The 26,504-nt window shown below is 44.4% G+C and overlaps 1 protein-coding gene across 2 annotated transcripts in view; it reads left to right on the forward strand.

Moving 5' to 3' along the window:
• Nucleotides 1–26,504, forward strand: part of LOC141579566 (uncharacterized) — a 145,890-nt gene that overhangs the window by 72,430 nt on the left and 46,956 nt on the right. For both annotated transcript variants that reach the window (XM_074376182.1, XM_074376190.1), the window contains one exon: nucleotides 7,790–8,560. The gene's annotated coding sequence lies outside the window, so the exon portion shown is untranslated. The remainder of the gene's footprint in view (nucleotides 1–7,789; nucleotides 8,561–26,504) is intronic.

Consider the following 26,504-nt stretch of genomic DNA (forward strand, 5'->3'; position numbering starts at 1 on the left):
ATAATCATAGTTCTATTTCTTAACAGTACTTTATGCTAGGAATTCAGAAGTGACTATGGAGTTGTTTCCTCTTTTATGGACCTTACCTTCTCTTTGGGGAGACAAACTGACATAGTTGGGTAGCTTGGTGGAGGGAGGTGATAGTCTGTTGCAATTAGCCAGGAGAGGAGATTAAGAAAGCAGTTAAGGGTGGGTGGACTTTTTAGCTAAGGACATTCTTGTTCTGCTGGCTCTTAATTGCAGGCTCAATGAGCAGTCACTGGAGGGAATAGATCTTATGGAGGATGGACTTAGCTCAGGCCTCTTTAGAATGGACAAGTGAACCTGGAGAAAGACAGTCAAATCTGTGCAGACATTAAAGTTCACTTGAACGTGCTCCATCCCTGAGCCAAAGATAGGACAAATATGCAGCACTTCTTAAGGACAGAGGAGTGGTTTTTAAGGTTCTCCAAGAATGAAGCCCAGGGAACCGAGATGGCCAGTTGTCAAACTGTGAATTTGCTCTTTGGACGGTGTACCCACCAAGGGTATTGGCCTTTTATACATTTCCATTTCTCTTTAATACATGTCAGGTGATGAGGACGTGGGCACAAGTGTTTGACATCTTGTCGAGGCGACTTTGTGTACCTGCCTAGAAACGCGGGCACGGCTACAACTGCGTCACACATGTTGCCGCCCATCCCGCTCCCCGGCTCCGTGATCACGGCAGAGTGGTTCCTTGTTGACCTGTCCATCTCCTCTGTGACATCATAACCCATGAAAAGACCGGAGAGTATTAACTTGGCTTTTTTAAAGTCAAAGGAACAGATCTAATATGGAGTCAGATTTGTTCTTTCCTATTTCAGTATTGCCATGGAGAAGACAGTTTGGGCAGCTTTTTGTAGGGTCCTCGAGGCTTTCTCTCTCAGCCTCTGGGGGCCTCTATTGAAAACCCTTGATAGCTGTCTGGCCTGCTGGAAAACCACTCCGACTGTTTTGCCCTGAAGATGTGTTCAGTTTATAACTCATCTCTACTCCTTGGAAAACAACTCAATAAAAACTCAGTTGGTTTTCCACCAGCCATGGGCAGGGGTGAGGGATACCTTGTTATTAATTCATAAAATAATAATAATAATAAAAATAAAAATAAAAATAAAAATAAAAATAAAAATAATAATAATAATAATAATAATAATAATAATAATAATAATAATAATAAAAATAAAAAAAAGAAGTCTTAAAACAGCACTGGGCACATAGGTGAGTCAATAAATGCTTCCTGGCTTAAATCAAAAGTGATGACTCAGTGATTCCATGGCTGCTGTATTTGCTGAGCTAGTTACTCCTTTGCTCCATTACACATTTTTTTAACTGAAAAAGAAATACATGCAAATGGTTAAAAAAAATTCAAACAGAGCACAAAAATACACAAGTGAAAGAAGTTTTCCCTCATCCTCTCTTCTTTCAGCCCTCCCTGGAGATGCCACTGTTTACTATCCTTTGGGTGCTTTTCCAGATATGCTATGAACATTCCCACCTATGTATGCAAATTCCTTTAAAGTTTTAGTTATTTTTAACTTAAAGGGATTTAAATCCTCAAGTGGCTTCTGCCTGGGTAATAGAACAGAACAAATCTGACTCCATATTAGATCTGTTCCTTTGACTTTAACCCTATGCTCTGTCTCCTAGGCTTCATCTTGCTTGTAAAACAATGTTGCTTAGAGCCTGAAATATACAGGAGAACCTATTCTGAAGGCTCTGATCTTTAAGTATATTTAACACATTTTCATTCATAAAAAGATAAGAAATTGCAGAATAGAAAATAACTTTTGTTTTGTTAGAGGTTTACAGAGATTTGACCCAGGCAGATAGCTGCAAGAACAAAGGATTCTAACAAGAAGGAATTCCTACACCAAGAAGATTGCAACAACCAAGCACGTAGGAAAGGAGCCTGAATTCTGACTTGGGGAGATGGTTTTCCAGGACATTAGTTTGCCATCTAGGTCTACAGAAACTTGCTATTCCATGCCCCAACACCTGGTCTCCCAACTTATTGGCCTGTCCTGCACTGAAGAGAATGAATTTGGATTTGGTAGCACTCCTATATACCTAGCAAGCTGGGCACTGGAACTGAGTTTTATGGAAACAACAGGCCAGCCAAGGAACAATCACCACTCGGAGTGTTGGCGTACTCAGATTTATTATGCCGGCAGGCTCAGCGGGTCTTCTGCTCCGAAGTTCTGAGCACCCACCTCCAAGACATACACATGAAGTTTTAAAGGGTTAATTACAAGTAAGGGTGTATTAGCCAATAAGGCTCAAGCAACAAAAAGGAAGGAATCAGCACACTGGTGCTTGTCAACTTGTAATAGACACTTTGAGCTTCGATTTACGACTTAGCTTGTTAGCCCAGTAAACTGACACTAAACTTCAGATTTACGAGTTAGCCCAGCAGAATTTAGATCAGTAAACCGACACTTATCACACTTAGATTTGTGACTTAGCTTGTTAGCCCAGCTGGGCTTTTCCTTCACATGAGGACAGCTCTCCCACACCCAGGGAACTACTGTGAGCCCTTGATGGTTCCACTAGGGTGGAGTGTGGTTTACCCAGGACGGATGGGGACTATGCACCAACACTCAGGCAGTCTGCTCTGTCTGGGGCTCTGATCTTGAACCACCCCGCTCCCTGCCAGCCCAACACCTGGGACAGTGGAGCTAAGGCAAAGATCGTGCCTGCCTGTTTCCCAGCGTGTAAAAGGGGAATATGTACTCTTCCCAAGGTAGTTCTGAGCGACAACATCTGCGGGTGCTTGGTTCCCAGACCAACAGAAAACCCTGCTCCGCTTGGGGGCAACAGGTGTGATACCCGTAGGGGTTCTGCAGCAGCATCGGATGGAGGGCTGGATCAGGGAGGTAAAACTTGAGCTGCGGGCCTTGAAGTGTTACAGAAGGGTACAGAGGCAGGACTGCCGCCTTCTTCAGGGTGCCACCAGTGGTAAAGCTTTTTCTCTCCATCCCCGCTAGGACCTTACCCTTTCCAGATCCCTCCCTTCACTCTGCTCTTCCTGTCCATCTGTCTCCCTCCACTTTTTCCCTCCTCCCCTCCCCCTCCCATCTTTTCCCTCCCTCACTGCCCCACCTTCTCTCGCAGAACCCAGAGCGGATTGCTGGCCCTCCTGCGCATGGGCGGTCGGTGTCAGCTGGACGGCGGGTTGGAAGCTCCATCTCCGAGCCGGGGATTAGCCCCAAAGGCTTCTCAGCTCTGTCGCCCGGCAGGCCTTTAGCTCCTGCCCGGGGCCGGTGCCTCTGGCTGTGGAAGTGCAATGTGGGGTCTCCCGGGAAAAGGGTCAGGTGGCTGCGGGAGGTCGGTCCGCGTGTCACAGACCACGAGGGCGTGAGTCAGCCTGTGTTCAGCTGAATTGCTCGGGCCAGACCCCTCTGCCCGCGCCACCTGCCCCAGTGCCCCAGTGCCACAGCTTCCCGGGGCCAGGTGTGCACCTGCCGCCTCTCACCCAGCCAGGCTCCCCTCAGTCCGCTGCTGGCGTCCCCTTCCCCTCTCTCGCCCGCGAGTCCTCTCCTCCCGGGCTTCCTCTCCTCGGCCACCGGCCGGTCCCCACAACTGGGCGGGCTGCGTCCCAGGCGGGCGGGGTCTGCGGACCCGGACGGGGCAGCTGGGCTGGGGCTGGGGATGGCCTCCGAGCGGGGCTGCAGCCCGCGTTTCCACCCATTTCCCTGCCCCGCGACTCCGGGGCTGCCCTGGTCTTCCTTTCCCGCTCCCTGAGGAACAGCTCAGTGGCGTCTGCGCTGCTCCCTGGGCTGAGAGCCTCCGGCTGTAAAGCCCAGCTACTGGTGGAGTCGGGAATAGGGATCCTCAGTGCCAAGCGAGCTTCTGTCTCCTCCCTCAGTGTTTCTGCCCCAGGTAAGTACCTTGAACACTTTCAGGTGTTATGATGGCGGTGCTTGTTGGTGTCATGTGTTTTTATAGTGAGAGGGATTACAGTGTTGAAAGCAGGGCTTGGTTCAGTTAAAAATGAGCTGAAGGCATAAGGCTGTGTCATCCTCCTTCCTTCCCTCTCCCAGGGTGAAACGTGACACCATCGATTTTAAAAAGACAGTTACATTCCCTAACTAGCCCAGCCCAGCTTGGTGTGTTAACAGGAACAGCACCACCAGAGGCGTTGGAGACCCAGGGACATTGCAGTCCTAAAGAGCTCCTGGCACAGTTTGGTTTGTTTTGGTTTTTTGTTTTTCTTAAATTGTGGGGCAGACTAAGTAGTATAGAGGGAAAAATAATTGTCAAGAAATATTTTTTCATATAACAGCTTTATTGTGATATTGTTCACACACCATGAAGTCCACCCATTTAAATGGTACAATTCAGCAGCTTTTAGCATATTTACAGTTGTGGAACAATTATTATCCTAAACGTTTTCATCACATCAGAAAGACCAGTGGAAATGAATGACCAATCCAGCCCTCCCCAGTGGTGGTTCTAAAGAAGTTTCTTGGCTATTCTTGACCATAAATTAACTTGTTACATTCCATGAAAAATCTGGTAGGAATTCTAATCAGAATTGCAATGAATCTGTCTATCAAAATAGGAAGAATTAATGTCTTTATGGCATAAACTTCTTCTACCCATGAATATAACTGGGACCCTATATTTTCATCTCTCCAGAGCCTGGCCCATGGGAAGTCCTCACTAATTTTTGGGCTTGTGAATGATGAGATTCTATACATCATTAGTTGCAACTGTAGCCTTTCACAGAAGAGAAAATTAACCTCAGTGAAGCCAAGTGACTCTCTGATGGTCAGAAATAGTGACAGCCAGTGCTGGAGTGATCCAGTGGACTTGGTGCTTGCAACCAAAATTCTTCAGCAGCTACAGCTAAGGGGATTAGAGTGTTCTTTTATTTTTTCTTAATGGCGTTGCTTTTATTTTTACTTATTTTTTTAAATTAATTTTTATTGAAGTGTAGTCAATTTACAATGTTAGTTTCAGGTGTACAGCAGAGATTCAGTTATAAACATATGCATATGTGTATAAATATGTTTTAGATTGTTTTTAGTACAACTCATTACAAGAAATTGAATATAGTTCCCTGTGCTATATAGTAGGTCCTTGTCATTTATTTTATATTTATTAACGTGTATCTGTTAATCCCCCCTTTCCTGCCTGCTAACCACAGTTGGCTTTCTATGTCCATGAGTCCATTTCTAGGAGCACCATTTTTCTTAGTAATATATGCTGGTTGGCTGCTTTCAGTTTCAGTAATTCCATCTGTGGGTGCTTTTCTTCTGGTGGCCTTTATGTGGTTTGTACACGTGGTAATAGAGGTCTGTATTTGGGAGAACTCCAGGCCTCGTGTAGTCCCTGGTACAGAGTTCCCACTGAGTTGATGCTTGAACTGGGAAAAAAACATAGCAAATGTTGGAATTTCCAATATGGTTGAGACTTCCAGGTTTCTATAACCTGCTTAGCCCACCTTAATATTGGCTGCACCCTTACTTGGTAATTTGGTGGAATTCCATGGTATGGTGGTGTAGAGACAGGGCCTTTTATGCTTATTCTCTTTCCTTTTTCTAACACTCATTCTCCTGGGTCTCCCAGATCCTCCCCCAGCAGTGCCCAGGGCTGGCTTGGTGCTGCGCAGAGGATATATTTATTAATAAGGACCTTTCCTCATCTCTTCTGAGCCTCCATTTTTTTCTCTGCACAATGAGGGCTTAGACTAGATATGTGCTTTTCAGTTTCTTTTAAAGCCATGTTTCCTTTGAGAAACAGAAAATGCAAATCACTCCTCCCATCCCAACCCTTTAGATTTTGATACAGCCTCCAAGGAGTGACATAGCACTTTGTGGAAAATTGATGTGATTGTGATTCCAGGTGGCACAGAAAAGACTCTTCAGAGATTTATTGCAGGGAGAGGGCAGGAAAGGTGCAGTATGTCACTTTCTAGTGTGAGCACTGGAGCAGTGGCTTGGATTTAAATACGGTGTCTGACGTGGCCTCTCTCTAATCATGTACAATGTGATAAACTTCTCTACCTCAGTTTTTCTTGATGTGTCAAGTTGGCGTGATAATATTTTAGGGCTTTTGTGAAACATTATACACATAATCCATTTGTGTTTCGGTAGAAATAAGACCTGCCCGGGATTCAGGGATTTGTTTAAAAAAAAAAAAATCTTGTCCATAGCAATCTGTCGGTGTGTATTTTGAATTTCCTGGAGGGTGAGGGTTGAGTCTAAAGTCCATCGTGGGACAGGTGGCCCATAGTTTTCTGTGCGCCTGATTGCCCCCTCCTCCCTAGTCCTCTTCCTCAGTCCAGGATTAATTTCCCTAGTAGATTTACACAGAGGTCTTGTGGAAATGGCTTTTCATTTTATTGTTTCACCAAGAAGGGCTGCCATCATGATCTCTGTGGTCAGGTTTTGAAGGGCTGCCATCATGATATCTAGTCAGGTGAAGGCTATGCAATTGGGACTTTCTATTTAATAAAAAGAAAAAAATTACAAATAGAAAATTAGAACAAGGGTGATGACAGGAGCTCTTGGAAGTGGGCACCATTAGTTTTGTTAGCTTCAGGTGCAGTGGCCTCTTGCCACGAGGACCCATCCTCTTGCTCTGAAGTTGGAGGGACCAATGGGTTGAGTGGGAATGTTAACTGAGTGTATCTCATGTGCTGGGCATTGTCCTATTTGTGCTTTGTGTTCCTTATTTGAGACAGTGAGCTCATTTAACCTCAATAGCCTCTTTAAAAAATTAGACTTTTTATTTTGAGATATAATGTAGATTCCCATGTAGTTGTAAGAGATAATATGGAGAGGGCCTATGGACCCTTTGTATAGTTTTCCTTAATGGTTCCAACTTGCAAGTTTGGGGTACAATTCATTACTGACTCACTAACAATTTGAGGTTTGTTTTATTGCCCTAATTTTATTCACGATTAAACTGGGGCTTAGAGAATCACACAGGCCTGACCAGGTCACCCACATGGTTAGTGTCGAGACGGGTGGAACGTGGGCTTGGGATTTCCAGGCAGTACCATTATGATGGTCTGTGGCAGGGAGCAGCATTCACTTTGCTGGTTTATTCATTCATACAACAAACATTATTGAGTAACCTCTGTGGGTCAGATGCTTTCATAGGGTTATCTGATTCTTCAGCAGTCCTGAGAATCAGGTAATGTTTATATTTTTTAATCTGAGAAATTTAGCTCTAAGAATTTATAACCCCCACAAAGGAAATATAGCTCATAAAGGAGCGATACTAAATTTGTACAGTCACCCCTTTATATGCAGGTGGTACCCTAGGCATTTTACATTTGCAAACTTCTGTAATCCAGATATATTCATGTAAGAGAAAGATTTTTTTTTTAATTGAAGTATAGTCAAATTTACAATGTTGTGTCAATTGCAAGGTTTTTTTTTGAAATTTGAATTAAAAAATATTTTTTCAGGAGGGTAATTAGGTTTATTTATTTGTTTCATTTTTTAAAATGAGGTACTGGTGTTTGAACCCAGGACCTCGTACATGCTAAGCACGTGCTCTACCACTGAACTGTACCCTCCTCCCCAAGGCAAGTTTTCTTATCCATTATTCTGAAGCTTAGGAGTTCAAATAAATTGGATAGAAAACCAGATCTTTTGATCCCACTGTAGTCCTTTTCTTTATATTCTGCTGAAGGAGGTTGGGGAAAGCACTTCCTTTGTTCATTTCCTTATTCAGCATTTTTCAGCAGTGACTTTGCATCAGGGCCTTGGTAGGTGCTTGGAAACAGAAAACAAGAAATGACCCTTCTCTGCAGGGCAGGAAGCCTAGACCAAAAGCTGGGTAATGTGATCCGAGCTACGGTAGCCATTTGAAGACTCTGAGGACAAACTGTACCCCCGGATTTACTTGAGCTTCCCTTGCCTTCTGGTTGGTACACACCAGGTCACCGCAACCCAGATGGGCCTGCAGCCCACAGTACAGTATGTACCTCGATCTCCTCTCCCCTCTCGTCAGGGCCTGCAACATGAGCATCCCTGACTACGTGCAGTGTGCTGAGGACCACCAGACTTTCCCCGTGGTGGTCGAACACGTGGGGATCATCTCAGAGGAGAATTTCTTTTGCATCTATAAGTGAATCACCTTGGTGAGTCAGATCAGTCCGTGCGGCTCGCAGTGGGCAAACTGTATCCACTACAGGCACCACTATGCGCCCAAGAATGGGTGGAGCGACTTCCAGACCCACCGCAAGGTCTTGGGCCTTGTCATCATTACTGACTGCCTCTCGGCCAAGGCTTCGAAAAGCTCCACGTGCAGAGGAGCTGTATGGCACCACGCTCTATGACTCTCAGCTCTTTGACTTTCTGCTGCATGGGGAGGTGGCCGAGCAGCCGCGCACCGAAGTGGCCTTCAATTTACGAGGACTGCAGGGTGGTGGAGAAGAGGATCGACGACTTCACTGAGTCACTCTTCATCTTGCCCAAGTCCAAGGGCTGGACGGTGCATCCGACAATTCTGGGGACAAGAGCCTCCTTCTCTGCATCCCATTTGAGAAGGAGGACATCATGGGACTGGACACAGAAAGCAGGTAAGTTTACCTGGAGGCAAGTCCACCCTGGCTGTGTGCCGGGTTTCTTCCCTACATCCAGAAAGGGATCAGCAAGGAAGAGGACTCTCTTGTAGCTAAGGGTGGAGGGAGGTGCAGCCCGCCGGTTTACAGACATTTAAAAGTGAATCCGCCTTTGTTTCAGAGAGATCCTTTTAGTGTTATTGTGGACACTTACTCCAGCTTTTCAGCCAGGACCCTGGTGGGACCCCTGGAGTTGCTGTCCAATAGATTAGCCACAGCCACTGATGCTAGGAGAGCCTGGGAGGAGGCTGCTCTGAGCTGAGATTTGCTGTAGGTCAAATGAACATCAGACGCTGAGACTTGTCTAGTAAAAAGAATGTAAACTATCTTATCACTTCCTATATTGATTACATGTCAAAATGATAGTATTTTACATACAGTAGGTTAAGATTTGTTCTTAAAATCATTTTCTAGTATTTGTTTTTTGTTTGTTGGTTTGTTTCTTTGTTTACCGTTTTAAATGTGGCAACTGGGAAACTTTCTTTACATGGCTCTCATTTCATTTATGTTGGGCAGCCTGTCTTAAGATAGTCTCATCCCTTTGCTTGTAGATGAGATGCTGAATCCCGAGAGGTAGAACGAGGCGCTGGTTGAGCTGGGGCTGGAGCCGGTGTCTCCTGCCTCCCAGGCCCAGCACCTGTTCGGCTCAGGCCCTCTCTTCCTGCCCGACAGCCAGCATGCCATGTTGGGACATCAGAATCACCGCCAGGGACCTCCGAATGAACTCCTTATGCAGGGAAAGGCGTATCACGGAGTATGGGAAAGAGCAGGGAAATGTTCATCCTCACTTTGTCCCTGTGATTAAGTCAATGTCCCCACTTTGTCTCGGAATTACAGACGAGCTCTTCTGGGCTGCCTACCCCCCCCACCATCTGCTCTGTTTCCCCGTGTATCTATAGTGCTGTCCATCGTGCAGAAGAGGGTGACATGCCTTTGCCGAGAGGTGGTCCCCCTTTGCTGGGGAGAGTGAGGGAAGCTGTGTGCCCACGGCCTACGGCCTCAGGCCTTGAGTCTGGAGAGTACTCATGGCGGTCTGACAGGTGACGGTTGGAGGACCTGGCACGGATGCCGGGCCCACTGTGGAGGCGGTGCTCTGTGATTCTTGAAATTAACTAAGATCAGATTCTACTTTCTGGTTGTTGGTAAGTTGGAGGAGAAGATGCCAGAGAATTGATAAAAAGAATGTCCAGACCAGCCCTGTGAGTGATAGGCACAAGGGACCCGAGTCCCCCACGTGTGTGAGGTGCCTAGCGGGCTCTGGATGAATTTTCTGTTCCTCCCGGACATAACTCTATGGCTTAAGGAAGAGGCAAGGCATGTCATGGCCTGTACTTGTCCTCACAGGGCCCTGTGATCTTCATGCCCTCACTCCCCTTCTGCTCCTTGGAGATGAGGTGTCAGGTTTAGGAGCCTGGGCACTGCTGAGGGCATAGCTGCCAGCACTGTGCTACACCGAGGCTGGCTCCGTTCACCTCACATGTCACCTCCTGCTGAGCCCCCAGGCGTCAGTCAAGGTAGGTGCATAGGTGCAACATACGCAGAGACCACGTTCTCCCCCTGGACAGATTGGTTGGTGAGCAGTGGAAGCCTAGAGCCCTGCCCCAGCCCCAGGCCAGTGCCTCCTCTTTTGTCATAGGAGGCACTGGTGACATTTTTGCTCAGCAACTGCTTGGCTCTGACTCTGCAGACCCACCAGAGAATGCCAACTTGTTTTTGCCTTTTGAAGTCTGCCCTTGGGATTTGGCGGAGTAGCTGGATGTGTGCTTAGCCCATAGTGGTTGACACTGTCACCATTGTTTACCCAGAACCTCGTGTACCAGGCATGGCTCCCGGCATCAAAATACAGCAGCGCATTAAACCTCCCTCCTGGTGGGTCTGTCTGTTTTGGTACCGTAAGGGCTCAGCCAGCATCTTAACGTCAGTGAGATAACGTGGCCAGTGAGCTCGGGTCAACCACATTCTCCTCCAGTCACTTTTACTCAATTTTTGCTTTCACTATTCCACAGTCATTAATTTTTTAAACAATGCTTTGGTACAGGAACAGCCTAATTCTCTCCTGCTACTCTTGGTGGAAGTGAGTAATACTGTCCAGCCTGAAATGCGACCACAATTTGTAGCTCAAAAGCTGCCTAGACGCATATAAGTGGAGTTTTGGTTAGGGGCGCTGATCACGTTGGGGTCCCCCGGCAGCGCCGCTCCCCTCAGGCCCCTGCCTTCCCTGGAGCAGGAGGTGAGTGTGGGTCTCACCGTCCCAGCATCCCTGGCCTCACACACTCACATAAATTCTTGTACATGCTGTCAAAATCATTTTTGTTCTTGTGTGTTTCTAATTTTCTCTTGTTCCTCCTTTCCTTTTTCTTTATTCTTTTTCTCTTGTACTGCCCAGTGAGCATGTTGTTGCGTCTGAAAATGTGGGCTGTGCACACCCTGCATTGGAAATATCCAGATTGCCCTCCGTACTGTCTCCATCACTTTAAAGAGCAAAAACTTAACAGTTACATTGATCCATGTATTATCCTAGTCATTTTTTATTTTCTAATTTTTTGGAATATTTGCTTTGTTAGCACATCACCCACTGGTGTTTGATACCTGTTAAATTCCTTGCTTTGAGGAACCTGTTTGGTCCTCCTTATATTTGGTGACAAATGCGCCCTTATTAAATTTGTTTGATTGTTTTCAAGAAGTGAGATGCGAATTGATTTAGGCGGCTGCTGAGGGATTCTTTTCATGGAGTATTTAAACTTGTAAAGTCAAATTCTGCAGCATCTTGCTCGATTCCTGCTTTTACACAAACGTGCTCTTCACGCGGTTCCTGGCTGTCACTGTGTGACGTGCGTGATGGCACTTCCTGGCCAGCGGTCACTGATGAGAAAGTGGCAGGCTCATGGGTGTGCAGCTGCAGGGGACGCTGTTGGAGGAAGCAGTCACCGTTTACTTATTTAATTTTTTTTTTTTGCATTCAACATCCCTGTGCCATTTACTTTACTTTGCCTTCATAAAGTGGCTTAGGGGGGTCTAAAATCCATGCCACTCTTGTGTTCCCTTTACGAGGCTGGTTTTTCTGAGTATCAGGAAAACATGGCCTTCTCCTAAGTAGCTGGCTCACCTGGATCTTGTTGACACAGCGACCGCTAAAGGGGACCGTAGCTTCCTCTCTTCTCCAGCCAGTGGGCATTCAGAGCCGGGTCTGTGCTTTGCCTCAGCAGCCGTGCAGGCCTCCCTGCCCCGGCCTTTACTTTTAACCCATGTTGGCATAAATAGCTGACTCCGTGTCTGTTGCAGCTGATGTCCACCACTGACGGCCGTGTAGTTAGTTTGCGGTAGGGAGTCTGCAACACCCCAGCCAACCTTGAAGGAAGAAGTTTTGGCCGACCTAGGACCTTGGATTCTCACCCCCATCATGGTTCATCTCACTCGGTGGAAGGGTTTGGCCACCACCATCATGCTGAACATGAGGCCTTGTTTCTCCTTTCATGCTCTGGTCCAAATGTGGACACTTCATTTATCACTGAATTTCTATCGCTTGAGACAGGCCATAATATCTGAATGAGTCCATCACATTCTGGTTGGGGAACAGAACAGAAGTAAGTGTCACAATTAGATGGAGTCTAGGCTGTCCGTGTTGGCTAATGCTGGCTGGGATCTGTGATGGCCGGGCTGTGCCCTGGACACAGGCCTTTCCCGTGGCTCCCGAGAGTCCAGGGGTTGGAGTGAGAACAGCCTTGCCTGGGTTCCTCCATCCTCATCTGCTCACTGGCAAGTGTGTCTGCTAATTAGGAGCTCCCCCAGACCTCGGGCCCTTCAAAGCTCAGACCACGGGAGAACCTTGAGTCCCTTCTCCTGGGCCTCCTTTGTGAGAATCCAGTGCCTTCTGAGGTGACCAGTGGCAGGAGATGCCTCCCCATCCAGGGAGCACCCTACGGAGGACTGTTAGTCAGTGTACCATGCTGTGAACTTGGGGGGTTACGGCCATGGTCCCTGTAGAACCACATTTGAGATGGGCTTAGCGACGGAAATAATAGGACTGATTCCAGGGCAGGGATTAGGGGAGGGAACATTGGAAATTGAATGTGACCTCAAACACATAGTTGGGTGCTGGGGCTGTTACTAAAATGGGGAGTCTGGGAGGTACCTGCCAGGAATCGAATTCCAGAGTAAATGGTGAACATGAGGCATTTTTAAGATGCCATTTGTCATCCAAGTTAGGACTTCAAAGAGGCACTCGTGTCTATGAGATTGTGGCTCATGTGAAGGAGCCGGACTATAGATACACGTTGGGAGTCGTCATTATTAGCTGGTGTTCATAGCCTTGCATGTGAATTAGATCATCTCAAGAGCTGCAGACTGAGGCTGAGGGGGGGCAGGGCCCTGCCTGGGTTGGAGGAAAGCCCAGACCATGCAGCTTTGGTGTGTCAGTCAGCGGCATTTGCGATTTTCAGCCTAATGCCATTTATCTTTAAGGGGCCGGGGGGTGTGCAGGGCCAGCCAGGAAGAAATCTGAAGGGAGGGTCGTGGCCACGTGTGTGTCTTGGGAAGATGCAGAGTCTGCAGGGTCCTGGAGGGTAGACTTCTTAGAAGCTGGAGTTGGAGTGAGGAGTGGGCAGAAGGTAGTCACACTCACCTGTGAGGGAGGGGGGAGTCCTTGGGAGTCCCCACCCTACCGGACTCGCTTTCCCATGAACAGAAGGCAATCATACAGAGTATCTGAAGTGAGAAAGGATGGGTGCTGGGAGGGGAGCCAACCTGGAGAATGGTGCTTGGAAAGTTCTGGAATAATCTCCCTGGAAAATAGAGTTAAAAATACCCAGAATCTTAAGAACGTTGATAGTGACTGGGGAGGAAGCAGTTTTTCTGGCCTCCTAAGGGTAAGTCATTTATCCGGGGATACACAGAAAAATCAGGCATTCTGTTCCGTGGTCTTGATCCTTACCGGGGGAACAGTGCAAGTTTAAAGGGGGAGAAGGGCAGCGGAGGGAAACTAGCCAGGCCCCGTGTCAGGTACCAGTCGGCCGCCCTACTTGCGTGTTGAATTCACATCCATGCCTCCCAGGTGGGCGGTGGCAGCCCCCTTTTGCAGATCGGGAAGCCTTCTCAGAGGGTTAAGGAATTGGTCCGTTTAGTGGCTAGTAAATGCTGCAGCAGAATTCAAGCAAGGCCTTGTCAGACTTCAAGGGCATGTTTTCTCTACTAATTCCGGTACCTCCCTGTTGAACCTGGAATGGTGAATTGGGTCAGTTTTGGAGCCTTTCAGAAAAAGTACGATTTAAGTGCCTCGGGACTGTTTCACAAAGCTCAGCGTTCTTTGATTTTTCTGAAGCACCGCAGTGCTTTTCGCCCCACAGTTGTTAGGTTTTCTCCATTCTCAATGACGTGGTTGCAAATGACGTACAGGTGCAAAACCAGACTTAGCAGCTTCTGAAGGGAAACTCTCCAGTTCTCCCTTGATCGGCTTTCTTCCACGGGATGTAACTGTGCTGCAGCGTAGGCCTGAGTTTTACTTATGGAGTGAGGGTTTAATATCCAAAGTTAGCATAAAATGGTCAGATGAAGAAAATCGACGTTGACAATTTATTTTTGGGTTTCATTAGACAAGATATACTATCAATTAATGACCCATATAGCAAATGAAATTGACTACAGAACATTGCATTTCTTACTTTCTATTTAGAGTTCTCTTACAGAATAAGGTTGCCTGCTTTGGAACATCATCTCCACCACCACGGCACCTATCAGTGTTTTGGTGTGATTGCATTTACGCAGTGAATGTAATCTGATCTTCCTCAGCCCCAAACACTCCAGTGAAGAATCACGGGCTGTAGCCATCTGTTGGTCACGCAAATACTTCTAAAATTATATGATGCCAGAAAAGAAGGAAGAGAGAGAGAGAGATTGCCTTTATCAAAGTTCCTTTCAATTCTAACTGCAAACTGTTGTTGAGCAGCTCTGGTTTCCTTTGATATGAATATATACATTTCTTTGCATGTAATCTGGGTTTTGGACTAGAACACCAAGTTCTTGCTGTCCACAAGCCACAAAAACAGTAGCCAAATTGCACACGTGTGAAATTGTTTATACTTTTTCCTGAGAAAGTATCCTTGAATTTGGGACTTGGGCTGTGATTTTTGCTTTTTGCTTCCCGCACCCCTCTTGTAATCTCTCACTCCTTCCCACGTGGCCTCCAAGAGTTCGTGGTCTCAAAGGAGCGGGCAAACACCCAGTTGGTCACCATGTACTGCTGCTATAGATGAAGCCCAATCAAGACCTAAAGGACATTATCAGAGAGGACTTCCTGGAAGAAATGGACTCTATATTCATTTGTGAGGACAGAGTGTCAGCCAGGAGAAGTAGTCAAGAATGTGGCTCAGGTGGCAGGTGCAGCCCTAGCAGATGCCTGGAGGCTTTTGGCGTGGGGAAACGGGGAGAGTGCCCTGTGTGGTCCAGGGTGGAAGGTTCCCCTGCTGGTGAGGACACTGGAGAGAGTCCGGGATGGAGGGCTTTGGAAGAGCTTGGGTTTTACTAGAACTGACACAGTAGTCAGTGAAGGGTGTCATCAGAAAGTGACCCTCAGGAAAGGTAATTCTGGTTTTTCTTCTGATATTCTACAGACACAAGGGTCGGGACGGGTGAGAGTAGGTATGTCTGTCCCTTTGAGACCCACCCCGTCATTCATTTATTCATAACACGTGCACTTCTGTGTGTCTAGGGGAGAGAGTGTGGACCCACATTAGTAAGCAAAATGTATTTGCTTCTTGTGAGCTTAGCATTGTCAGAAGTTGACTTAGCCTAGAATGTTCTAGGAATAGAGGAACAAATTGTGGTAGTTGGAAGGAGGGAAGGCTTCCTTGGGAAACAGTCAAAATGAGCCTGGAGACAAGTGGGGAGTAGGAGCAAGTCAGGGGGCCCCTGAGGTCACTGGGGACCTGTGTACTGAGGTGAGGCTGGGCAAGCAGTGTCTGGGGTGGGGCTAGAATTCCACCAGGGAGACTCTGAAGGGTTTGAAGTGGGGGTGATGTAATCAAATTTGTGATTTGGGAAGACTGCTGTGGCTCTGTGTGTGTGTGTGTGTGTAGCAGGGAAGAGGGGAAGGGTGCCACCAACAGGGGGGGTCATTAGAAGAACATTCACAGGCTGGGAGAGAGGCGTCGGGACTGCTTGGGGACGGCAGGGGCAGTGTGGATGCCGGATTTCCTTATGGGGAGGGCTTGTTAGCAGGGCGACCCTAGAGGCGACTTTTGGCTGGAAGAAAACAGATGGAGGCTGCCAGGTGGACTTTCCTCTTCTCTCCTTCCCTGCCTTGTGTGATGATCTTAGCTCAGCCAACTTTTGGAAAAGAAGAGCTAAGTTCCAGGGTAGCCCAGGACTTTGTTGAGCTCGTTCGAGTGAGATCTGATAGGATTTAGGTTTGTGTTCAGATCTGCATGTTCACTTAGGTAGAAACGTCCCGTCATTTCGATTTCTATAGGGGTTTTTATTCTTGATAAAGATTGCTTTCTTGGTGAGAGGAAATTTAATACAGCTGTTGGCTTTCTCAAAAAAAATCATATCTTTTAAGAACTTTAATATTCAAAACAATAGGAATATATTAAAATGTTAAAGTAAGTCTTTGGTGCAGTTTCTTTGCTTTCTGAGCTAGTGTGGAGTTAGAGCCTTTGCATTACTTAAGAGCACATACTTGTCAGTATTTAAAAAGCTGTTAGTGAGCGCCCCAGGCCCCACCTCTCAAAACATCATTAAAGTTTGCTCTGAAATAGTGAGGTCATAAAGGTCTTATTTGCAGAAACCAAACAGTTGGTTTATAATATGCAGCATAGCTCCCTTTATAAAATAATAATAGGTTCAAAATTAAGAAAGTGGAGGATAATTGATTTTTTTAAAGCTGAAACATAAACTTTCTTGTGCTAATGTTGCAACTGGAAATTTTGAAAAGAAAAATCCTACTGTAATATCATCTACGTGGAATACATATATGACTTTCACTTTTGAAAAGTAACTGCGTGGTGGTTTTTGAAGTCAGGAGAATTCCAGCTCAGATACTGGCAGTGATGGTTGCTGGCTTTTAATGGAAGGGCCAAAATTTGCCTTCTTAACATTTTTTTTTTTTTTTGGAGTGAAAAGTTTGAGTAGTGCTTTGCCAGCATGATTTTGGGGCAATTTGAGGGCAGATGTTGTGTAACAGCAATGAGATATTTCCATGCATTTTATTTTCCGGACATCACCAGGGCACATGTGGGGTTTGTGCCTGCAGGCTGGAATGCTGCTGGACTCCCTGATCCATCACCGTTATGTCCTGGAGCTGCTCCGGTCAGTGAATGATTTTCTGTGGCTTCTAGGTAATGTGGTCTGAGGCAGATGATCAGATGTGCAGTTAAAGTACTATTACTTGAAATAAGAGTAACCTAGAAACATGGCTCTAACAATACAGTGTGAGGGAGAATTGGCTGAGCTGCTTGCAGTGGGGAGACTTCTCAGGTGACTCCCTCACCGTGATTCTTGCCAGTATCCGCCCCAGCCCTGCACGGTAGTCCTGCCGAAGCAAGCATGCTCTTTGCTCAGAAACGCACTGAATTTCCTTGTGCCTCTGTTTGTTGGCTTGTTTTTTGAAAGCACGTCTTGCCCTTTGCTTAAATGCCATCCATGGTAGTCACTTCTTACACTCATTCTACTGGACTTCATTCATAAATAGCTGCTGAATGGAAGAACAGAATGTAGTATCTCCATGTAGTGGAACATTATTCACATGTAAGAGTGAATAAAAAAGAAAAAACAAATAAAGAAGAAAATGAAAAAGGCCACCTGTTCTGGGAACTCCTCCCTGACTGTTCAACCCGCACTTTTCCCTTTGAAACACAATCACTTATGCTCCACCGTACTCTTTTTGATAGTACTTACTACCTTCTAATAAACTTCAACGTTTTCAAAAAAAAAAAAAAAGAGAGAGAGAGAGATGCTGATACCACTTCAAAATGGACAAGCCTTGAAAACAGCATTTTAAGTGAAAGGAAGCAGACACAAACGGCCACATATTGTTGATTTCAGTGATCTGAAATGCCCAGAAAAGGCACATGCAGAGGCAGAGAGCAGGTGATGGTTGCAAGGGGCTGGGTGGAGGGGGATTAGGGAGTGACTGTTAGTGACAGGAGGTTTCTTCTGGGGTGATGAAGTGTTCAGGAAATAGATGGTGGTGAGGGCTGCACAACTGTGAGTGTGCAGAAGACTGCTGAGCTCTGTCTCTGGGAGTGCCTGTGGTTGGGGTGGCTTTATTTTGTTCTCATCGTGCAATGAGAAGACTCATCTGCTGCTGTGGCCGTGCTACTCCCGTGAGTGGTGAGGGTCAGAGACTTTGTAGAGTCATGTTTCTTTTTTTTTTTGCCCCTTGCTGAGTGTAGGCAAAAAAGGTTTAAGCCTGAGAAAGTGCTCCATCTGCAGAAATGTCTTTTAGTTTTGCATGGTGTAAAAATCTTGAGAGCTTTTTAATCGTTGAGGACAGCCTGTGGGGGGAAACAGCCCGTGAATCCTGGGTGAGTCCCGGAAGAGCTGCGCGTCCCTCCCTGACACGGGTGGGGATTTCACCCCCGTTCAGGCAGTGAAGGGCCCAGACCCGAGAGCGGAGTTGACCGTCGTGAATATTTACGTGAATCCGCTGCTTCATCTTGGATATTAATTTCAAGCTGAGTCAGTTTGTGGCGGCAGCCTCATCCTACATCAGGAATTTATAGTATCTGCTCTTTGAGGTGAAGACCTGACAGACTTGACTATTTAACAGTCTCCCTTGAATTGATATCTCAGATTACTTTGTCAAAAGCAAAACAGCAGAAATACAGACGTCCTTTAATGCCAATGTGACCTGGAAAGGGTTTAGTCTCTGTGCCTCATTGGCCTTATCTGCGGGTGGGGATGATGATAACAGTGCTTCCCTCAGAGGGGCTGGTGAGGGGAGAGTTAGAAGCACACATGGAGGACTTACACGAGATGCTCATGAATGACCGAATTTAGTGCTCTCAGCCTGTTCAGGCCTCAGGAGCAGAGATGTCAGAACAGAGCAGTCCTAGCGGGAGCTCGATCCGTGTTGACAGGTGTTACGATCAGTATCACCTCTGTGGGTTATCAGGTAGTTTTAAGACTTGGTAATATGAATTCATGAATAATGTTAGAAGACTAGACATCTCAGATCCTGTTTACATAGTTCTCAAGATTTCCTCTGAGAAATGGATGGTTTTTTCCCCATCTTAAATCTGAGATGAGTCTCTAAAAAATTCTGTATTCCTCCATCTTTTTGCTTTAATTCTCCATTTCTTAAAAAAGAAAGTTTTTAAATGGAGTTTATGGGGACTGAACTGAGGGCCTCATGAATGCTAAGCACATACTCTCCCAAATTAGGTATAATCTCCCAAATGATTTTTTTTTTTAATTTACTTTCTTAGTATTCAGATGTTAGAGGCCTCTAATTCTTTTTCTGGAGACTTGTCCATGAACCTGTAAATCTATAATTAATGGACAAAACTTGGTTTATTAAAAACATCAATAGAACATTCTGCAATCCATCCAAAAGGAAATGCTGATTGAATTAAAATGTTTCTCCTTTAAGGTGATTTCTCCTTTTTGGTCTAGCTTAATTTATTAACAGCCATCCTCATCATCATAATGACCAAACTCGCTCTGAGTGGACACCTACCTAACACTAAAATGCTTTCCTCATGTTTTACTTCATAGCAGGTGTTTGAGGGTAGGTATCAGTGTCTCCTTTTTTGCAGCTGAGGGATTGAGAGATGGAGCAGCTTGTCCTAAATCACACCCAGCTGGCGGTGGCTAGCTCGGTGCTGGAACCCAGGCTGCACAGGATGCATTCTTAATTGCTCCTCTAATCAGCCTCCCGTTGAGTGGTTACCCGAACTGCTGTGACTCCATAAATGGCCGATTTTAGTGATCTCAGCCTTATGAGGCCTTCAAAGGAGAGACACCAGTGAGAATGTGAGACAGAGTGTCATAAATTAAAATTGTACATTTTCACAAATGTTTAATTCTCAGGTAATTACTTAAAAAGTTAATTTTTTTAATTTAGTGGTCTGTTAGCACAAAAAACAAAACATTAAAAACAATTAAAGTGCCAAAGAGAAGTGGGCTTTGAAAGTCCAACCATTGTTAATGATGTTACTTGTTTTTCTCTAGTGGCCCTTTTCGACAGAAATACTTACAAAGACTGAATTGGTTTTATGTAGTCTTAATATGGAAGAAAAGATTGTCAGTGAATATTATAAGTAAAATCTTTACTCTTTTCTTTCCTGATGGTGAATATGTAAGTTGTTTTCATGGCTTAAGTACATTTCCTTATTTGTGAAATTTGAGTAATATCGTTTAACTTGTCTGACTGTGAGAGATAGACGTCTTGTATACAAAGAACCCAAGAGGTGCTTAATAAAAATGTGCTGTCAGAATGACAGATATTTTAGAAGGATCAACTCTGAATACTAAAGAGTGTCGCTTATTTCTGATGCATATTCAATATTTATAATATTTTTATATATGATATATTTGAATATGGTTTAAATTAACAAGGATTCATTTTTTTTTTTTACTGTAGTATGAAGTTTTAATGAAATCTGTATCATACTAGTGAGACAGGGACTAGTTAAATTGCCTTAATCAGACGACCTTGAATATTATTTACACAGAATATTTATTGTTACAACTCAGAATTCATGTTGCCGTGTAACCATCCACACAGACATTTAAATTCGTGGGATTCTGACCAGATACATTAAGTTTAGTAAAATCCACATTGATCATTTTCAGGGAATAAGCTTCTCTCTTTTGTGATTAAGCAAAATTTTGATTTTTTTTCCTGCACTCTTAACAGGTTTAAAATATCAAAACATTGATTTATCAAGTCACTTTTTTAATAGAATAAAGCTCATGCTGTTTTATTATGTAAATAAATGTTTTTGTATTTCATCAATCTTGTATGATATCCTGGCTCTTTGAGAATTATTTTGCAAGATACTTAGATAACCTACTGTTGGAAAAATACAAACGTGACTTTTATGAATATAGGCCTAGTACAGATCTGTTGGTTTATGCTACAGTGCAAGACATGAGGCCTGGGAGAGCTTTGCTGCCGATTGCAGGAGAGAACCCATGTCTCAGTTTCCCCTCCTGTAAAATGAAGTGGCTGGACTGGATTCTTTCCTCTTCTAAGATGAGTTTCCATGAACCTATGTCTTTTGTTTATATTCAGGAGTATTAGCAATATCAGATTAAATACTGAATACCCTTCCCTTCCCCCGAAGCAAAGTGCAGTATGTGCTACATAAGCTTTTAGTTATCTGATTCTCTTTTCTGATCCTACAGGCAATTTTTGTGTTGCATGTTTCCCGGCAACCTGGAAGGTCATTTTAGCCATAGGTGGCGCTGTTGCACCTTCTAACAGTCTTAATATTCCTTTTGCAAAAGAAGGCTTAACAAATGTTATTTTGTTTTGATTCCGTTGCTTAGTGCTTCAGAATAGCACAATGTCCATTATGTCTGTCTACCTGGAAAAATTATTCTGCTTATGTCTTAGACTTATTCTGTCATCTCGCTGTGAACATTTCAGACTTGCTGTGCAAACAATGGCAAAATCGGTCTTTTCTTCCAGTGTTGGAAGTCAGTGAGCAGGGATTTTATAAAACAGCTAGAAGCGGCCTCTGGAGCACCTTAAAGCTGAAAAGTGTATTGAGTTCCTGAGTATTGACTCCGCCGCTGTGTGTTAATTGGTGGTAGGAGGTTTGGTACATATACGAAGGGGTGTAGATTTTTGAGTTGGGTTTGCGTGCACGTGCTGCCACTGAGCCACGTGAGCCTGAGTCAGTTTGCTCTGAGTTTTTCCCTTGTCTGTGAGATGGGGACATTCATATCTGCTTTGTAGAATTGTGAGAATTAGAAATTATGTAAAGTGTTTACCACAGTGGGTATGTCAAGAGGGCTCATAAACTTTAGCTGCTTTTTTGTGTGAAGCCATCATTTGAGAGTCTTTGGCAATTACTAAGAAACAGGAAAATAAGAAAAGCTGGTTTTATGCTGAAAGATATTTGAGGAGGTTCCTTAGTTCCTATACCCATAATTAAGCATCAGCAGAGTCAGAACTGTTACACAGTCTCCCTGAACCAACGTTAAGCCACAGAATTCTTTGTTACTTCATATATTTTGGGGCTTAAAGGGATCCAATACTTATACACATGTTGTCTCCAGCAGCCAACTGAGAGATGACACAAAAGAGTAGGCAGGCGATAAATGTCTTATTTGTTACTGATGAAGCCACGTTCTCCATGAACTTCAGGGCTGTGGGAAAATGCGTGTCATGATACTGTGTCCCAGAATTAGAGACTCACCCTGTCCCATGTAGCTCTGTGACACAGCGAGCCTTCCCTTGAGAGGACCTGCCCGTTCATGCACAAGGCTGTCCTGCCATGGAGCCGAGCATCCCAAGTGCTTCCCAATGGTGATCAACACTGGAGGGAAAGGAAGGGTTTCAAATGCCCTGCTTGTCTCCCCGGACTCACACCTCACTCTGTTAGTGTGAGGAGGGCTAGCTGTTGGCCAGGGGCCAGGGGTGTGAATGGAGAAGCACTCTCCATGGCCCAGAGGAGTGGTTAGGAGGCATTCCCTCCCTCGGTTTAAACAGGTGGTGGGATGGAAGAGAAGGGTCCTCCCCAAGAGTATATAAAAGAATAAATAAGGATTTTCTTTGGGACTTAGACTAGCCAGGAAACATATAAGATGATTAGAATGGAGACTTGTAAATCACTTTGATATTAAGTTGACATTTGTTGAACACCCAAAATGTGCTACATTCTTTTCTGAGAGTTTTACAGAAATGAATCTTTCAATCTTCTCAACAAGCGAGTAAGGAAGGTTTGATTGTTATCCCAGTTTTACAGTGTGGAAATTGAGGCACACAGAGGGTAAGTTGGCCAAAATCACAGAAATAGTAAGTGGCAGAGCTGGTATTTAAACCCTGGCTTACTGGTTTGAGGCTCCCAGAGATGGGCTTTGGGTGTTTAGAGTTATCTGCATCCCTGAATCTTTGTACCTCTGTGCATATGTTAGCCCAGAAAGGACAGGGAAAGGAGAGTTACACAGATGCGCATAGTCATGTCTTGGCCACTGTCCACAGAGAGTGCATCGTGATTGGCGTTATTTGTTTTCCAGGCAGTAGATCAGTTCTTATAACAGAAATTTAGTCCATTGAGTTAATCTAGAAACCCTTCCTGCTCTGTTTCTGTCCATGCTTGCCATGTGACTGCCTCCCCGTGATTAGGCCATTGAGAAAATGTACTCATGGTTGAACTCTGATATTTCACTCTGGTTCATAGTTTCACGTCTTCTGTTACATTAATAAGTTAAGTTTCTGGTTTTCTTTCATCAGTGTGTCATGAGTTTGGTTAATGTGAAACAAGTCCATGGGAGCACAGGGGTGATGACGGTATAATTTCTGAGCACGTTGTGGCACTTCTACCCTTGCAGACCTGGCGGGAGTATGTCCGCCTTCCTCACTGATTTCCCCCAACAGCAGGGTCCTCTCCCACCCCCGCATGTGAGGCTGGGAGCTCTCTGAGTAGGCCTGTCAGAGGCCAAGTCCACCAATCAGAAAATGATGAAGTACCTGGAAGTGGTTTTAATAGAAGAAAAGGGTTTCCAGGTAGTCCAATGGGCTGTTCGAGCCCGTTTGGTGAAAAGCTGTCCAGTGTCTGTGGTTGAGGTGCTTCTTTGCTGTTGAAAAGCCTGTATTAGATGAAGGGATTTTAAAAAGCAGAAAAAGGAGTGATTTCAGGTGAGAAGTGATGGATGACCACCTGTGTGAGGCATAGACAGGGTCTTACAAACTTCTTAAAATAACTTTAAAAGCTCTTCCATCTGAGTGCATTTCATATGGGGTCCTGTTCATCACTGGTCACCCTGAGAGGGCAAATAATTGATGATGGCAGAAAGGACACGGAGGTATCAAAAAGGTCTCAGTCATTTTCCCTTTTTAAAGGATGTGGCAAAGTGTAATATATTTGAGCTGGTTTTTCACTGAACAATTTTTTGTGTTTTCTGGGACTCCCCAATGCCCCAAGGTTCCATGCAGCTGGGTGTCCCCTCAGAGCAGGTCTGTCAGAGCTTGCCCTGGGTTGACGTGGTGTCACGGGGAGCAGGACAGTCAGAGTCCCCGGATCTTCCGAGCTCCGTCTCCTCATCCTCAGTGCCGGGTTTCTCATCCGTGTGTACTTAGGGTTGTTGAGAATCACACGTGATGGTTCAGGTGTGATTTGTGATTGTCTCTGTGATTGGCATATAGTCAATATTTGAAAGAAACACTTTTCTTTTAGAATAATTGTAGCACATAGATTGCAGTGCTTTTTAGTCTGATTTTTTTTATATAACTTTATTCTTATTTTTAAATATGCACTTATTTTTATTTTTTTTTTTTGGAGGTACTGGGGACTGAATCCAGGACATTGTTCATGCTAAGCAGGTGCTCTACAACTGAGTAATACACACCTTCCTTGTCTGCACTTGAAAATAAATATTTCAATACACAAAATAGCTCTTAAACACCATCATGGGACCTAGTCACTGTATAGAGAGTTGAACACGTATGCTTTTTCAATAAGAATAAATGTTGTTGAGACATACATTTCTGAATCTGTTAATGTGCTTAAAAACGATCATAGGTAGTGATAAACAGGAATCTTTGATCCAGTACTTCTTAGGGTCTGTTTTGCCATCAAGTGAAATTACATTCTACAGAGAAAGCTAATTGGATCTCTTTGATATTTGGATGGTTTAGCAGATGATCAAGGCTTTCAAAAGCTGACAGATTTGTATTTTAAACTAACTACAAAGTTATCTTCTAGAAGTTGGAATTCCTAAACTTGTGAAGTGCCCAGTAATCCAGGGGGTATGTGTCTGTGTCTGTGTGAACGTTTGTGTGTGTGATTTCAGGAATCTAGAAATAAGTTTCATATGGACTTCTGATACCTTTCTCCTACAGTTCAAGGTATAGGCATATATTTACACAAATAAATTGATATTCTTTTGTCATTTTGCATATTGGTGGGAATAAGTGTTTCTCATACTTGTTTCAGAAGGGTTGGGGAGCATGAGCTCAGAAAACGGGAGGAGAAAGAGGCAGGGAGGCACTTCACACTTTGTGCAGGATATGAGAAACAGTAGCTTTTTTTTCTCTTTTCTTCTAAAGCAAACTGGCACTGAATTGTAACCTACTATTACCCAGAATTGCTTTTCTGATCAGATACAAGTGCCTCAGATTTTTCAAGGCAACATGAATGATGAAATGTGTTTTAGCAGTTATCATTAAAAGTAGTTTTATTTTTCAAGTAAAAGGCTATAGCCTGTTCTTCCAGCGGTACATGAAGTCCTCATTGATCTATGTACATAATCTATGTGCTTAGTTTCTTTGTTTTTTTTTTTTTTTTAAGTGCTTGTTTCATTGTGGTGTGAATGAATGTTTAAAATTTCTGGATTTTGATCTTTAGAACATGCTGATTTATCAGAGCTGTTAAAAACCTGATTGTTCTTTGGTCCTTGTTTGTTGGGGCACCTTATTGATTTCTGTTGTCTGTTAAAGCGGGAAATGCTTCCTCTAGCCTGCAGATCATAAAGTGAATGGTTTGCAGTGTGCCTTTAAAATTATTTGAATGCATTGAGCATGTTTGTCCAGTGAATTCTGAATTAACTCATTCTATTGACTTTGCTTTGGTTCTGTGGCTTTTGCTCCTCTCCACAAGAATTTGAATTCTCTGTTGCATTTTGTATACGTGTTCTTAACAGGGGAAGAAATTTTGCATTTTTTACAGAGGTGGCTTTTCCTATCCCCTCTGAATGCCTTCTATAATTGATACAATAGTAATCTGTTATTGCAGTGCATAATTCTTTCATAAACTATTTTTTGGCATTATCAGAAACAATGACAAAGTATGATAATAAAAAATATGAAAACTTTCCTTCCTTTGAAGAATAGAAATCAGGTGGTCAGGCTCACGCATGCTTTGTGCCTGACACACTTACTCTCATGTCATTGTGTATCATGATTCGGAGATGGAGTTGCTCCAGGTTTATAGATTTTTGTTTTAATATTTGTGTTGAATTCTTTCTCCAGGCTGATGTTTCCTGTTGGTTTTGTGGAAAGAGTAGAAGGGAAACAAATCCTTTGTTTTGTTTTCAGGAGGCCTGAGTTGATGAGAAAAGGGTTGAGGGTGGGCTGAGTAAAAGAGTGACACTCCCTCTCCTCCCGGCTGAAATTGATAAACAAAGAAATCAATTAAGTGTATCGGTATTTGACCAATAGAAGTTAGAGAGCCCAAAATGGCTAGATATGCCCAATGGAAATTACTGAATTCACCTGCAGAATTATGTGCTTTACCAAGCAGAAGCAACTTAGAGCAATCAGAAAAATCAGTAATATGATGATATATAAAAGGAATATTATATCTTTTATTTCTGAAACTTTTCTACGGTAAGTTGTGTAGAGCTAAAATTAAGTTTCAAGCACCAGGAGTTAAGAGTGTGGGTAGTTCTGTAGGATCGTTATTCACGGATGTGCCTAGACCCTGCTAGAGTGGCTGAAGATGGCAGGAAAAGACCCAGAGGCAGGATTTGTCATCCTAGGGTGTCCTCCATAATGGTTCCATGTGGGACCCCATGATTGGTTTAACAAATTGTAACACACTCCAGCCTCCTGTGAACTTTAAGAAGAAAAATATATGCTTAAAAACTGCTTTGCAAGCAAGTGCCTGTACATCCTCACTCCAGTCTCCTTGTCTTAAAAAGCAGAGACAATGCTTTGCTTGCATAGTTGAGCTTTTAGATAGCACTCTGCTGGTTGCAAAGCAAGGACCGAGGCCCTCAGCTATAAACGCTGAGC

The sequence above is a fragment of the Camelus bactrianus genome, chromosome 2 (genome assembly GCF_048773025.1).
Source record: "Camelus bactrianus isolate YW-2024 breed Bactrian camel chromosome 2, ASM4877302v1, whole genome shotgun sequence".
Lineage (NCBI taxonomy): Eukaryota > Metazoa > Chordata > Mammalia > Artiodactyla > Camelidae > Camelus > Camelus bactrianus.